Source organism: Chinchilla lanigera, unplaced genomic scaffold, assembly GCF_000276665.1.
Source record: "Chinchilla lanigera isolate Chin_1 unplaced genomic scaffold, ChiLan1.0 scaffold00087, whole genome shotgun sequence".
NCBI lineage: Eukaryota > Metazoa > Chordata > Mammalia > Rodentia > Chinchillidae > Chinchilla > Chinchilla lanigera.
In genome coordinates, this window is record NW_004955488.1 from 9033653 (window position 1) to 9048960 (window position 15308).

The 15308-nt window shown below is 39.5% G+C and overlaps 1 pseudogene; it reads left to right on the forward strand.

Annotated features, from left to right (window-relative positions):
• The first annotated feature begins 2754 nt into the window (after positions 1 to 2754).
• The window catches only part of LOC102008112, a 21238-nt pseudogene continuing 8684 nt past the window's right edge, over positions 2755 to 15308 (forward strand).

Genomic DNA, 15308 nt, shown 5'->3' on the forward strand with positions numbered 1-15308 from the left:
AGGGACAACCAAGAGCACATACCTTCCTAAGCCCCCCCTTAGAGTCCAATGATACTTCTCATACCTTTTATGCCTTAAGAGAAAGCTGTTGTTATGCATAATCTTGCCACTGTCTTTCAAATGCTTGAACTCAGACAGTACACTTGAAGAAATCAATTAGAAAACCACTAATATGTAACCAGTCTAAAAAAAAATGGGGGTGGGAGGAGAGGAACATTACAAAACAAATACAAGACATACTGTAAAAAGTTGAAGGGATCTGCCAACTGATGAAAAATAGAAATAGAGAGAGAAGCCAAAGAAAGACCAAAGGTTCAGGATGATACTGATAATAGCACAGCAGTGGTTTTAACAAAAAAAAAAGAAACCTTTACTTGCCAAGTTATTATCTATGTGGGGAAATAAAGCAGACAAATGTGAAGATCCAAAGAGTGTCCTAAACTTGACCAAGATCTGTACGTTGAGGTGAATCTCACACTACTATATGCCATCTGTTACCTGAGATGAGCCACAGATTCCCAAAACTATTTACTGGAATGATTCTAGATGTTCATTTCTTGTTTTAAATTTTCCTTTCCATTCTATGTCAATGCCTGATCTCATCTCTTGACTGTACTCTCTGTTTATATTCTTACTCCCAATGTAAACAATACTTATTTGGAGTGTTCTCAGATTGGCTCAAACCTCCTTCAAGGTTTTACTTTGAAATAACTCCCAGCTACTTTCGTGCTCCACACAGCTCTCACTTCTGCCCGTTTTCCAGCACCCAAACCATTTCTGTCCAGACAGAAACATCATGGTAGAGAAATTTAGATAGCGATATTAGAAATGATAGAGAAATTTAGAAAAGTTGGAGTTGGTAAATCAGGAGTCAGTCAAGAGTTATAACTAAAAGTGTAAATGAGACTACTAGGAACAAGATTACAGAGCAGTCAAAGAAGTAATTGGCTTAAAAATTAGCTACTTCAGGAGTAGGAAGTAGTGGGTGGAACAAAGAAGTCATAAAAAGCAAGGAAAATGAACAGTGTGTGGCAGGTCATGAAGTCCACGGAAGGAGTAGATGTCATGGAGTAAAGCACAGAAGTTGTGAAAAATCACAGATGCAGGGTTAAGTTCTAAAATAGTAAAGGAACTACAGATTCACTAAACTTTAAAGAATTTTGGAAGTGTCAGCAATAAGAGAAATAAGATAAAAATTTGTAAGGGAATCAGGTTCAAGAGACAGATTCAAGCCAGGTGAGGTGGCACACACCTGTAATCCTGTAAACTCGGGAGGCTAAAGCAGGAGGATCACCACAAGATCAAGGCCAGCTTGGGCAACATAGTGAGTTCAAGGCCAACCTGAACAGCATACATGAACTACATTGCCAGACCTTGTCTCAAAAATGCAAAGGAGAGAGAAAGAAATTTTTCTTACCTGTGAATACAGTCTGAAACATGTGCAGAGGCAAACGATTCAGTCACTAAAAATGGAAATATGAAAATAAAGTGAGAGAAAAGGAATGGAACAGGGTCTCAAAGTTGACCAAAGGGGAAGAAATAAAAATTATTCCTAGTTATATGTTAGGAGAAAATAAGATAATGTAGCATACAGAAAGTCAAAGGAAGCCACAGGAGCATTGGTATGAAGAGTTTCAAATGCTAGAAAAAGATGAGGTAGAAAATCTGAAAAAAAAAAAGCCATTGATTATTTTTTAAGAGATCAGTGCGTGCCCTTGAGGGAGGATTTTCAACCGATTGTCCAGAATGGAAGCAAGATTGCAGAAGGATAAGGAGGAACATGTAAAAATAAAAGGCAATAAATGTGGACAATTGTTTTGTGAAGGAATTAAAAAGAATGAGTAATCCAAGACATACAGATTATAAAGCTTTATACAATTTTAGGAAGAACTCAAGTGTGTTTGCAGGGGACAGGAAGATAGCAAGAAATAGGAAATGATTAAAGGTACTACACCGGAAAGGAATAATTGCTGAAGTAAGGCAAGGAGGAACTGGAAAGAAAATGGAGTGAAGGGTAAGGACTGTGAGGAACATAAAAAGATTGTTTCTGGAAAAGAAAAAAGAATGACTCCATGAATGCATGCATTGAGGTTTTCTGAGAATGGGAGTAATTTTACACTTAGTCCAAGTTCTCCCAATGTCTTTATAAATGGCTGTCATTAAAGAATCAAATACATCAAGCATAAATCATGCATAAAAATCATGTTTCATTTGAATTTGTCCTGTAAATGGCTTTGCTTCACTGCAGCTGGTGTCTGATGCCTTGTCTCTGCTGTGTTTGCACTAGCTTGAGACAGAACAACACACTTCAACCATCTAAATCGAGAGGTTGGAGTCATAAGGATGAAATTTTAAAAATCACAAGATTAGAGAATTATCAATTGCAGTAAACAGAACAATGAGGAAGAAAGACCCTATCTCCTAAACAACAACAGTTATAATAAATAAGAGAGAGCAGTGATAAGGATCCAGAACAGGGAGGAAAACATTTCTATTCATTGGCACAGCCCTACTGACCTGACCCAGGTTTCAGAGGCACACGTCACAATCTCCCCGGCAGTCCCAGCCCATGGAGCGAGAAAGCTAAGAGAAGGCTGCCAGGGGAACCAGACACGGCAAACAGGCTTGGTCTGTGTCAGACCTGCTCTTCTCCTGACCAGCTCTCCACATCCTCAGAGCTGGGAAGCTCACAGCTCTGCTTCGCACGACTCTGATTCAACAGTTTTGAGTTTGGCTGCCAACCAGTGGACTTAAATGCAGAACTTAAATGCAGTGGACTTAAATGCAGAACTACACCAAAAGGAGAGAGAAGAAGAAACACTTAGCAGAGCTGAGGAGCGGACGCTGTGTGGCTTTGAAATCCACAGCTCTGAGTGCTCCATTACAGGTAAGATGGTAAAGTCCTTTCCTGGAGCCAACAAACCTCCCAGAGGCTAAAGAGCAAAACGCTAGAAACAGAGACCAGGACGTCTCTGTCCTAAGTAGCCTGATTCTGGCATGTTATGCTAAGTGCCTTCTGCAGGTCGCTGTAAAGCTTCCAGCTATTGCCTGTATTACATCCCTTTCTACAAGTGCCTTCTACTTCCTGAAGCTGAACTCTGAACAACACATTAAGTCAGAAGTCAGCAAACCACAGCTCTGGGCCAAACTGCCAGACACCTGTTTTTCAGAGCTGTCAGCTGAGAATGGCTCCACTTCTTCTCTCCCACCAGTACTGAGGATTGAACCCAGGGTCTTCACACTGAGCTACATCCCAGCCCTGTCGATATTTTTTTCATTTGAGATGGAGTCGCATCATACTGATCAAACCTTTCTTAGAATCATGCGATGGCCTGAGAGCTTTCTACCTCCCTCCTTTTGTTCCAAGGTCTGAAGCTCCGCTGCCTCTTTCTGCTCCGTCCCCACATATCCCTCAGTGGGACTTCCCCCAGTAGGTCCTTGAGCATTGCTCATGGTCTCTACGCTGCTTCTCCAATTAATTAACACGGGAGTAGTTGTCATAGTCTGGGCCAGGACTACCAGCACAAGGGAGGGCATTAGCCAAAGGCGTAGACCAAGGACAGGTCTGACAGCTAGTAATATGATTTATGGCAAATCAAGTACCCACCTGCCCCCTGGGGAAGGGGCGTTAAGCGCGGACTTCGAGTTACAGCAAATGGCATTGGACTACAATCTCGGGAGATGGACTATCCCTGCCTCGCGTCACAAAACAAACCCCTTTATGAGATTCTGAGGTAAACATTTCTTTGCAAGATTTACACCATGATAGACAATGTCCCCAAGGCAAGTTGCACTGGAGACAAGAGGGACATAACGGCCAAAGATAATATTCATATCCCTTTCCCTCATTCTTTGTCCTGTTTGTTTTCCCATTCTGAAGTACATTAGTTTATCTTCCTTTTCAAAACGTTTAACGCCCTGCTCAGGACTATTCTATCCCTTGGCAGCACTTGTTTTGTTGTTTTTGGTTTTTTTTTTTGGTTTTTCTCCGGTACCGGGAACCGAACTCACGACCTTGTGCTTGCCAGGCAGGCGCTTTTGCCGCTGAGCTAAATCCCCAGCCCCCCTTGGCAGCACTTGTGATGAACGGTTGCTCAGCATTCTTTAGTTGTGCGGCTGATGGGACAACAGATCCTTCCGCCCCCTTCCCACAGCACCTGTGTTAGGCTTCACAGTTTCCACTCTTAGTTGCTCCTGCTGTACTTGATCCTAAGTGTTGGGGTGACCCTAACCACAATCTGCAAGCTTCATTTACACTCTTTCCTGTTACCTCACCCAATCCTGTAGCTTCAAATACCATTCATATACTTCTGTCAATTTATACATGGAACCTTGACTTTTCCCAAGGTTCCAAGCCCCAACCGCCAACCGAGTAAACCCATTTGAATAATAGACATTTCCAACTTAACCTACCCAACACCAACTTTTGGTTTCCCACTAACCCTTCCCCTGCCCTCTCAACAGTCCGGGCCCTCACTCAGTCTCCCCCGGACATCTGGTCTGAGACCTGACTGCCCCATCACTTCCTATCCCATTTATAACTGTTTCTTCAGAGGATTTCTCCGTATATGAGTGTGTTTACATGCATAGATGCCTTTCATTTACTTATGACTTAAAAACAACAGGAAAATGAATTTAAGCTTGTCTGTTTGTTTGGAGAATAGCCCTTCTCCATAGTAGCCATCATAAATAACTCAGATTAGCGAATCCCCAAGGAAACAAATGAATGTATTACAGAGTCAAGGAAGTACCCTCTTAGGACTGACTGAAGTCATCTCTTGCTTACCAGTGGAAGTTCACTGATAGAGTTTCAGATTCTCAAAGCTCTTCATGCAACAACAATTACTTTTTGCTAATGTTTTTAACATTTTTTATGGTATTTGACTTCACAGGCATTATCTGAGAAGTGAAGACGTGAACGGACACATCCCCAGTTTTCAAGATGCCCATCCAAATTCATATTTTAAAAAAAACAACTTTTAGACTCTTTTCTTACACTGATCTCAGTTGTCTCCTAAAAAAATAAACCACTTCTTCATTTTCCAGTAATGGCCTTTCCTGGTAATGGATTATTTGATGATTTCTGATTAATATCTCACAACCTTGAACTTTGCCACCATGATCATTTGTTCATCAGTCCTTTCCTCTTAGTTCTAGCTAGAAACTTGTAAATTACGTCCTTAAAGTCTTTCTTCTTTGTACGTTTAATGCATACCAATGCACACTTCACTGTTAATAATAAAACTAGCTTTCCTGGCAGCAGCGGCTTCTGAGCAGATAAGTGTAACGGATACCCCATGGATAGTTATTCCAGGAGTATTGCATAGTAAGAAAGCCTAAAAGCAGCGTAGAGAAAGGCCAACACATTTTCCTGGCAGATGGTTTTCCTGAAAGCCTCTGGTTAAAAGCCAGCCTTTCCATTCCAAGTTTATGGGACTTTCTGAGGGAAATAGCCTTTATCATTGACATGTCTGAAAATCTCAGAGCCTCAGAAAAAAGAAATCAGACCTGTAACCTCTAAACTTCGCAGGCATTATTTGCAAAGTAAGTGAATGGACACATTCCCCACTTTTTAGAATGTCCAAACACTTACAAAAGGGCATGTCTTCCAGCCAACAATCAACTAGTTTGCCTTTAAAAAATTATCTGTAGCTCCATCTTTGACATGGAAAGCATCTTGTACAAGCAATTTACATTCGGCTTCTGCAGAAAATGATGGCTACCATCTGCAATGAGTAATTAAGGAATAATTAATTTGCAAGGTCTAATTACTTGTTGTAAAAGCAATTTGTTAAACAAAAATATTTTCATAAGAACATTTTCTCCTATCTACCTCATGCTTCCTACAAAATAATAACTCCTTCAAAGTAAATATACTCCAATACTGCAAAGATCAAATAAATTTAGCATATTTGCATTCCTGAACAGGAAGAAATTTAAATTTTCTTTTTTATGAAATGATATACAAGCTTATATACTATTTATATTTCAGTTACATATTTGTCATTAGATATTCTACAAAATATGGGAATATGTCTTTTTGGAGAGTGAATAGCAAAAGGGTTTTATTTGTTCATTCGTTTTATTTTATGACAAAATTGTGTCAGGCAATCTTGTATTTGCACTAATAACTCATCTCTGGCTTTATTTCTATGTGTTACCTTCTTTTCTATGGATTATTTTACTGAGCTTGCTGTCTAACATTCCTTTTTTCATGCATTCAACCGATAGTCACATACTGAGCTTCTGCCTTGCTCCAGGAGCTATACTAAATACCAGAGACACCCAGTCAATACTAATCAATTCCCATAAGGGATTCACAAAGCAGCTGTTCAGTTTTACACTGGAATTCCTAGAATTGAGCATCTTTGAGGACTATTTTGAATGAAATACCTGCATTATATTATTTGTTTTTCCACCTGTTTCTTCCCCTAGACTGGGAGCTACAGAGAACAGAACCGTGCAACAGTCTTCCCAGTTTCACATAATCTGGCACATTGCCAGGTATACAAGTAAGGGCTCAGTAAATACAGATCACAGCTTCTCATTCTAAACTTGGTTAAACACTAATGTTTCCAAAATATAAGACAAGGGCCAGGGATATAGCTCAGTGGCACAAGTGCCTGCCTAGCAAGCACAGGTCCTGAGTTTGACTCTCAGTACCAAAAAAAAAAATCTGTGTGACTCAGAATACTAGACAAATGATTTCAAAAATTGAAGTCAGCAGTCCTTCTCCTTGTGGAGTCCAGAAATGTCAAGGATGGATTGAATTAAAATCTGTTGTGGTCATCCTGAAATAAATTAAATGCTAGGTTACAGCTTGACTATGCCTAGAATGTGATGCTATCTCTGAGTTACCTGACTGGTCACAAAACTAGGTTTATAGATTTACGTGCATAAATATGTTACAGATTTTCTAGCACTAGACAGCTGTAAGCCTGTAAGTTGTATCTTGGTTAGGTAGTGACTGGATCAAGATTCCAAATCCACAAATCTTTTTCCAAGCTTTTACTGCAGCACACGGTACCCCACGTTCCATCCAGTCCCCAGGTGTTTACTGAGTTCTTCCCGGGTTCCGGAGAATGAGCTGACTCCGGCATTACTTACTTACTCTGCTCAGTGATCTGTAAATTCCAGTAGAAACTGCTGCTTGTTGATGGCATTGTCTATTGGGCCCCAAGAGCAATGTTTTCTCCATAGCACAAGACTCAGAAAGAAATAGGCAAGGAACTTGCCTATATTCAAATGCTGCTCTGGTAATTCTAGTTTTTTCTCTCTTTTATTAGAGTAGTAAGCAAGAGAGCTACCCCAAAACATACAGTTGAGCCAGTGTAAGTGATGAAGTGCTTTTCCCTTTAGTCCTGCTTGATGCTGTGGGACTCAAAAGTGGTAAGTTATTCGCTAAGACAAAGCCCTATATCTAATATTTCTCCACCAGCATGATTGTAGAGAACAGAGTCAAAGTATGCCCCTTTCCAGAAAGCTTCTATTAAAAGGTGTGCTTGATAATCCCTTACTCCCTCCACCAAGAATTCCTCTCAGTATTTAATGGGGAATTCCATTCAAATTCCTTCATGATGAGTAAAATGAAGAAGGAGAGCAAGCTTTGAGCTTACCCACCCTAACACTCACATACTATAGATATTACAGCGTAGTCCCCAAACCCATTGTCTTCCGACCTTCCGCAAGCCAAGGCCTGGCCATGGTCCCACTTGGGCCATATTGACATGAAGATAATGTTATAGGCATCTGAGTTAGATAGAAATATTATAGGCAGCCAGATAGGGCCAGGTCCTCCCAGGAGCCAATATGGAAGACAAGATACATTGCAAATGGAAACAGATTTGCTGCAGTCCAGACCTCAAGACAAAAGACTAAACAAAAGACTAGACAAAAGACCCACACACCTCCCTAGGGATGGACCTCAGGGATTGATATTCTAAACAGGTAGCAATCCCTTGGAGAGTCGCTACCCAACCCCCTACAGGAAAAGCCCTGTTCCGTATTCATGCCAGCTTGCCACATGGCTCACTTCCCCGTTTGATACCAATTTAATCAATTTTCCCTGAACAGTTCTTATTGGTTTACCATAGTTTTGTCCCACCTCATGCCCACCTTGTGATTTTTCCATCCCCCCTCCACCTTGAACCCACCTCACCTTGTGGTTTGCTCTATAAAATCCCTAGGAAAAGCCAAGTTCCCTGGGAAACCCAGTCAGGACCCCCTTCTGTCCCTCTCTTGGACAGGAGCTTTCTTTCCCTCAATAAATATATGCTGCTCTTAACCTCCGTTGTTCCTAAAATTCATTCTTCAATTTTAGAGAACACGAACTCGTCCCAGATATGGTTCAGGTTGGGAGCTTTTATTTTCCTGTATCAATATGAAGCTGTTACCTTCTCCCTGCCCATCCCTGTCACCATAGAGCAAACAGGACATTTGCTGCTTTTACAACTTATCTCTCAAATCAGATTTTCCACTAGGGAAAAGTAGCAGTTAGGCCACACAGATATTCCTCATTTTTAAAAATGTGTTAGTAGTACATTTTCCACTTTCCCACAGCCATATTTTGATGTCAGAGGCAGAATCTTCCTGTCTGATTCTCTTACTTGCTTCACATTTCTTCATCATTTGCTTCATGCTAGCCACAGTGTCACCAGTCCTATTGATGTCTTCTAGTCAATGCTTCTTGCATTCCTTAACATGAAATGCTATGGGTAACAGGGAATAGTCATAGATCTGGCTCCCCCATTTGATAGAAAAATGCACTTAGATCACCTGGATTGGTAGCTAGCTATCGAACACAACAATGACCATTGGAAAACTAGCATTTATGTGTTTTGTTTTCCCTCCTTTTTCTTTTCTTTAAACGTTTTTTTAATCTCCACTATTTGGAACAAAACATATAAAAATTTTGCTTAATTTTTTTCTCTCTTGCTGCTCACGGCAATTGTTCTCAATGGGATAAAAATAATATCACTACATGTATTAGTCACCACTTGCCGTGTGCCAGATAATTCATGAAGATATTTGAAAACCTTCCCATTGAAAATCTAATGTGTATATATTTACCAAAGTAATTTAGAAATCCTAGAATCCTGACAGGTTAATCACAAGTATTTAAAATTCATATCAACCTTCAGAGTATGTGTTTTAGTATCTTCTATGAAAATGTTTCCTGGAAACCCATTTTCTTTGAATAACTCCTGCCACAAAATCCTGGCTTTTTTTTTTCCCAGCTTCTATAGAAGTTTCCTCTTTCTTCAAGCAAGTAGGTCTGACACATACTCAGTATTCAGAATCTTTGCTAGCTTGTGTTCTTTGGAAAAACACAACTATTTCTGACTGGATTCAATCCTAACAAAACTAAATTCTTAATATAAAAAATCTAAGTAGTTATCTAGAGAAAGACTTCATATAAGATGTTTGTAGTAAATTTTTACACTTTTTTCTTCATAAATGATGCTCTTCCTTGTTTAATAAAAGTTTTTGAAATTATCTTGAAAATAGCAATGAACATTTTAGAAACATCCAAGATTATCATAACTTTTTCACCAAAAATACTGTTTCTATCCATTTAAGTTTAAAATGTAGTAGTAGAAAGACACTAATCAGCACATATAAGTTGTGTACATTATTTCTTTCATTATTGCAGGATACACTTCAGGATTATTATGCCAATAAATTAATTGTTAGAAAGTCAATATTCCTATTACTAGTACACAGATTTAAGAGCTGTTTAACCACTTAGAATTAGAAATAAATTAGATATAAAAGTCCCAATAAGGAGTTTTCTTTGTCACCTCTACCCCCTTGTACAGATTAACTGTCTTTTTTTTCTCTTTCATTCCTTTTCCTTATTCTCTGTACATTACATTATATTCTCTGGATTACAGTGAATTCAGTACTTTGAGAGATGTGGCCAACAAGAGAAATTATTTCTGCTGAAAACAAAATTTGTCATGGGTCTTTTGTGCTTCTGTATGTTGTACTGCCATGCATAGCTACTTTCCAAAAATGCACATACAGTAAACATCCCTGTAGGACAGAATGTCTTCCTTCACCAATGGACAGACACTCTTGCATGCCAGAAGATTCCTGTCACCTCTGACATGAAACATGGAGGGAAAAGCCTGTCTGGAAGAAGTCACCTGCAATCTGCTTTGTCCGCTGTGGTGACAGAGGAAGGCAGTCCTTCCAGGGAGCTGCGATGCTGCATTGCAAGTAAAGCTGACTTAAAGTTTGGTTACAAAAGAACCACAGCTCAAAGTACTTTTTTTCTTCCACTGGATGGTATTGTATATGGAAAGTCATTTCAAATATGTATTGAAAAGCCAAAATTTAAAAAAAAAAGAAAGGAAGAAAAGAAAAAGAAAAAAGAAAACTTTGCATTTTTTTATCTTAAAACAAGCATCATATATTCTAAGTGGCTGGAGGAAGTCAGGAACGTCTCTCTGGAAGCAACTATTAAGTCCCCCAAAGCAGAGCAATATTGTTCAAATCGTGACCATGAAGGTGCAGAAGAAGGCAGAGCGTCTTGGTGAACACTTAACCCCTCCTCCATTGCCCTCTGTCCTCTGTCACTGCTTGGATCAACTGTAAGGGATTCTACCTCTTTCTAATCTCTTAGGGATTTTTTAAAGCTCAGAAGTGTGAACTCCAATTGCAGTCAACAGTCGTAGAATCAAGTTTGCGGAAAGGAATACTTCACTGATGCAAAGAATGAACAAGATGTACATTCCAAAACTCTTGGCTAATTGATTGAGCACAATTCCCTCTTTAAAATTTTTCTCTAAAATAAAGAAAATTTTTCTTAAGATAAAAGAGATTTTTAAAAAACAAGACAACTTAACGGGGAAAGACTTTCTCTGTAGGGCTCCTAGCTTCTCCAGCATGATTTCGATCAAAAACACCTTTGGTGCCTGCATTTCTACAGTCTTGCCTTTTCCCTCCATCCCTGCCCACCTGTGAATTCCAAAGCAGTTCCCCACCATTAGATCTTAACATATGAATGACACCTCAGGAGAAAAGTCATCTTCTAGAAGCCATCCTTGATGCCAGAGTGCATTACAGTTCTCCTATCTCACTCCATCAAAACGCAGGTGTGTTGCTTGCTGTAATTGCTAGTTTATTTTGCTCAGTTTCCTACCAGACAAGGCTCAGTGAAATCACAATTCTCTGATAGTTAATAAAATGTATGACACCCTGTAATTACCTTTCTGGAGTCAAACAAAACAAACCTTATACCTAGTTAAATATTGTTCTGTTTAGACTTTGAAGTACTACAAAACAGTCAAGTAATATTATAATCTTGTTATTCATCAATTTAAAAAATGCTAGATAGATAGCTCAGAAAGTCCATTTCTTGGTCCCACTCCCATTTGCAAAAGCTCTATCTCCATATTTTTCCTATTATCTGTTTTTCATTTTGCTTGTTGTTTATATTTTGGGTTTACAGTATAAGAGAAGCCATGCAGTGAGTAAGCTTGTGTGTCTGATTTATTTCACTTAATATTATGCTCTCAAGGTGCACCCATTTTCCAACAAACGACTCAAATTTACCTTTATTTATAGCAGACTAGTACTCTATTATGTATAAATGCCACATTTACTGTATCTTTGCCTCTGTTGATGGACATATAAGCCATTTCCAAGATTTAGCTATTATGCAGTGTGCTACTATAAATATGAATATACATGTATCACTGTAGTATCATGTCTTTAAGTCTTTCAGGAAGATACCTAGAAGGGGAACAGTGGGCTCAAATGGAATTTCTAGTTTCAACTTTATTCACTGTCCTCTCAGGGGCACACTGCCTAGTCACTCAGGCCTTTTACTGAAATCTGGGTAAAACCTCCACAATCCTATATCTCTTGTATCATACATGCCTGAAAAACAAGCACCACCTTCATGATGCTAACACCTGCCACCTGCTTGAGCTGTAGCCAGGACCCCTTGAATCACAGCTGTAGGTACCTCTGAATGCCTGGATGGCTGAGCTTTGTGATACTAATCCTGAAGAACCAATTCCCTGGGTAACCCTGCTCTTGAGCCTGGCCTTTACTGTCTTCATTCCTATCAGCATTCTGGTCTTATGAACTCTAACCAGCTTACAGCATTCTAGGACTGTTCTAGCTGGCATCGCTATACCTTTCCAAAATCCTGCAAACCAGTTCCAAATCATTCTGAACCACACAGCTGGGTATAGTCACAGCAATGACACAACTTCTCTAATGCCAGTATCTGTTTTAGTAACTTTCCTGTCACTTGGACAAAACACCTGACACAGACATCTTAGAGCAGAGGCTTATTTTGACTCAGGTTTTCAGTCTATGCATGTTGCTTGACAGAAGAAACACAATTGAATAATTGTACTCATACATGAGAACCAAGAAGTTTATTTGCAACTAGACTGTATTAACCACTAATTGAATCCCCTATAGAAATATCTCCACTGATATTTTTACCTTTTTCTTCTCTCTATTCTTTCTCTGTCACCCTTCATTTATTTGTGTAGGTATATTCGTGCACACAATAGTTTCTGTTCCTGCTGTAGCAAATAACCGTAAACTTAGTAGCTGAACACAGCTTTACTATCTCACGGTTCCATAAGTCAAAAGTTCGGCATAGCTTTCTTGGGGCTAAAATGCAGGTGTCAGCAGGGGTGCACTCATGTTCTGAAGACTCTAGGAGAGAATTCACTTTCTTCCTTTTCCCAGTGTCCAGAGCCTGACCTATATCCCTGAATGCATTGCATCATCCAGAACACTTCTGCATGACTCTCTTTAGGAGTCTTGTGTTTAGATTGTGGGTAATCCAGGATAATCTCCCTTCTGAAGTCAGATGATCCACAACTTTAATTAGTAAGCTAATAGAAGTATACCCTAATGTAACCTATTATCCTACTCCAGGCAATGGGATGCCTTTGGGCGGCCACTACCTTGCCTACCAAAATATGTATATATGTATACATCTATCTACGTATGTATGATGCATATACACATTCAAACACTACTATGCATATGTTTATCTACATATGTGTAAAGGGCAAGTATAATCTATATAACTCAAAGCATTTATGCATTTCTTCTGCTAGTATTTTGTTCCAGGAAAAATTCTCTCTACAAAAATAAGTTGTATGCTTCCTTTTGTCAGTTTAAGACTGTAAAATCCATCAGATCGTGTTTCCCTTGTTTTCTTTCTTTTTCCCAAGCAAATAATTTCTTTTGGTACCTTTTAGTTGTACATAGTGATTACATTCATAATAGGGGATTTGTACCTGTATATGATATAACTTGATTCTTTTTTTTCCCATTCCCCTACTCTCCCTTCAACACCTCTTCCCCTTCTTATTTACAGAAGTTTCCCCTTTTTTTTCTGCCTTTCTCATTTTTTTAATTCTCTTGTTTTCTGAGAAATTCAAAGCTAAATCTAAATCTCAGAAGTAATAATCTACTGGCCCCGGCTAATCACTACTACCATTATCTTTTAATTAAGAACAAGCCTGGATTGTTTGTCTAAATTTACTATATTCATTAATCCCATATTGAAAACCACTTTAAATGGTTTTCTGGAACTAAAGTAAGTTATAAACTATAAACAATAACAGTTCTAAAGGAAATCCCAGGAAAGCAAAATGATAGTGTTACATGCTTCAGTTCTGTGTTGATCACAACATTAAAAAATAAATCATGGAAAGCTGTAACTATATAGTAATAAGACTCCTCCAAGCCCCTGAGAAGGGAAAATCATTCATACTAGCTTTCCATTTTCCATAGTTCTGAGCTTTGAACCATTCCAAGAAAATCAAAATGTGATAATCCCAGTCAGATAGAATATCCAAAAGAAAAATGAAAGAAAACTTTCCAGGAAGAAATGGAGCCTGGGTGGCTGGATGCTCTCCCTGCGTGGAAAGCTTCAGATTCCCCAGGACTTACTACTTCCTGGATATCCACCCTGTCCTAACACCTCACCTCTGGAGCCCAGAGGCCCAGGCGCATTGTTAAAAATTTCAGACAAACTGCAGAGCATGACCTATGGCCCACATAGGGAAAACCTAGCAGGGCTGGAAATGGGCCCAACAGCTCTTTCTCAGAACCTCCCAGGCCATGCCCACTTAATCTGCAGTGATGGCCTCATTCATGCAGCCCTACCTGGAAGAACATCCATGGGTCACAGTGAGGCACAGACTCTGCTGGGGTGACCTACACTCTAGGTCTGATAGTGAGTGGTCTTGAGCAAGAAACTTAAGAGCTCTGAACCTAAATGGCCTTATCTATAAAACAGGAATAATTATAGTGCCTCCATGAAGATTTGTGATGAGGACAAAATAGTATACGTAGGTAAATTGCTTAGCATACTATCTGAGATAGTAAGTTCCCCATATGTATTAGCTGTAGGAACTGATAAAGCAGTCATAAAAATTACTAATGTCCCACTCAGTGTACCAAGAACTCATTGAATATGCAGCAGTCCAAGAGGCTCTATTTGCTTCCATTCTCATACGTAGGAAACAACAGCACAAACAGCTTGCCGTAGTAATCCTGACACGAGACTTCTCTGTGCCTGACCCTTGACTAAGCAACTCTTATATTAACAATATAGTCTGCCCAACCCTGTGCTTACTTGTCTTCAACCTGAAATTTATGACTTACCTGTAAGTAACTGAGCCCCAGGGAGGCCACATGTCTAGTGAGCTGCATCCTAACCCCAGATCCTTTGGAAGTCACAGATGATTATAGGTTTTCTGCTTTTTAGGGCAGCTAGAGGAGTAATTAAGCATCCCACCAAATCCTAATTTTTCAGACATCCCTTCACACAGAGATGACAGTCTCCCGCAAGGCCAGGCCTTCTGTACTGTCACCCATTCCCTTACCTGGCTTCCCACATGATGGACCAGGGGGGCCTATTTATTTAAAGCCTTCACCAGATCCTCAGAGGAGCACTTTGGGAACCCCACCCCAAAAACCTGCCTCTGAATAACCAGCTTCTGGACAGTGAGTTGGAATCTTCCTGGTTTCTTTCCATGGATGGTGCCCCACTCCTGTGTCCTCTCTCCCTCCTAGAAAACAACATGATTTGGCTAAACGCTCCAGAGCAAAAGTTGGGTAATCATTTTTTTTTAATCCTGGAGGCAACATATACTGAATTTGTGACCTTGGGTATGTTATTCTGTAACATGAAGTTTCTTCATTTATAGAGTAGAGATAAGAATGGTATTGGTCAATGAGTTTCTTGAAAAGATTAAACAAATGAGATTAAAAGCATATTGCTGATGTCTGATGGTGTATTGAAATGAACAGTTAATGCT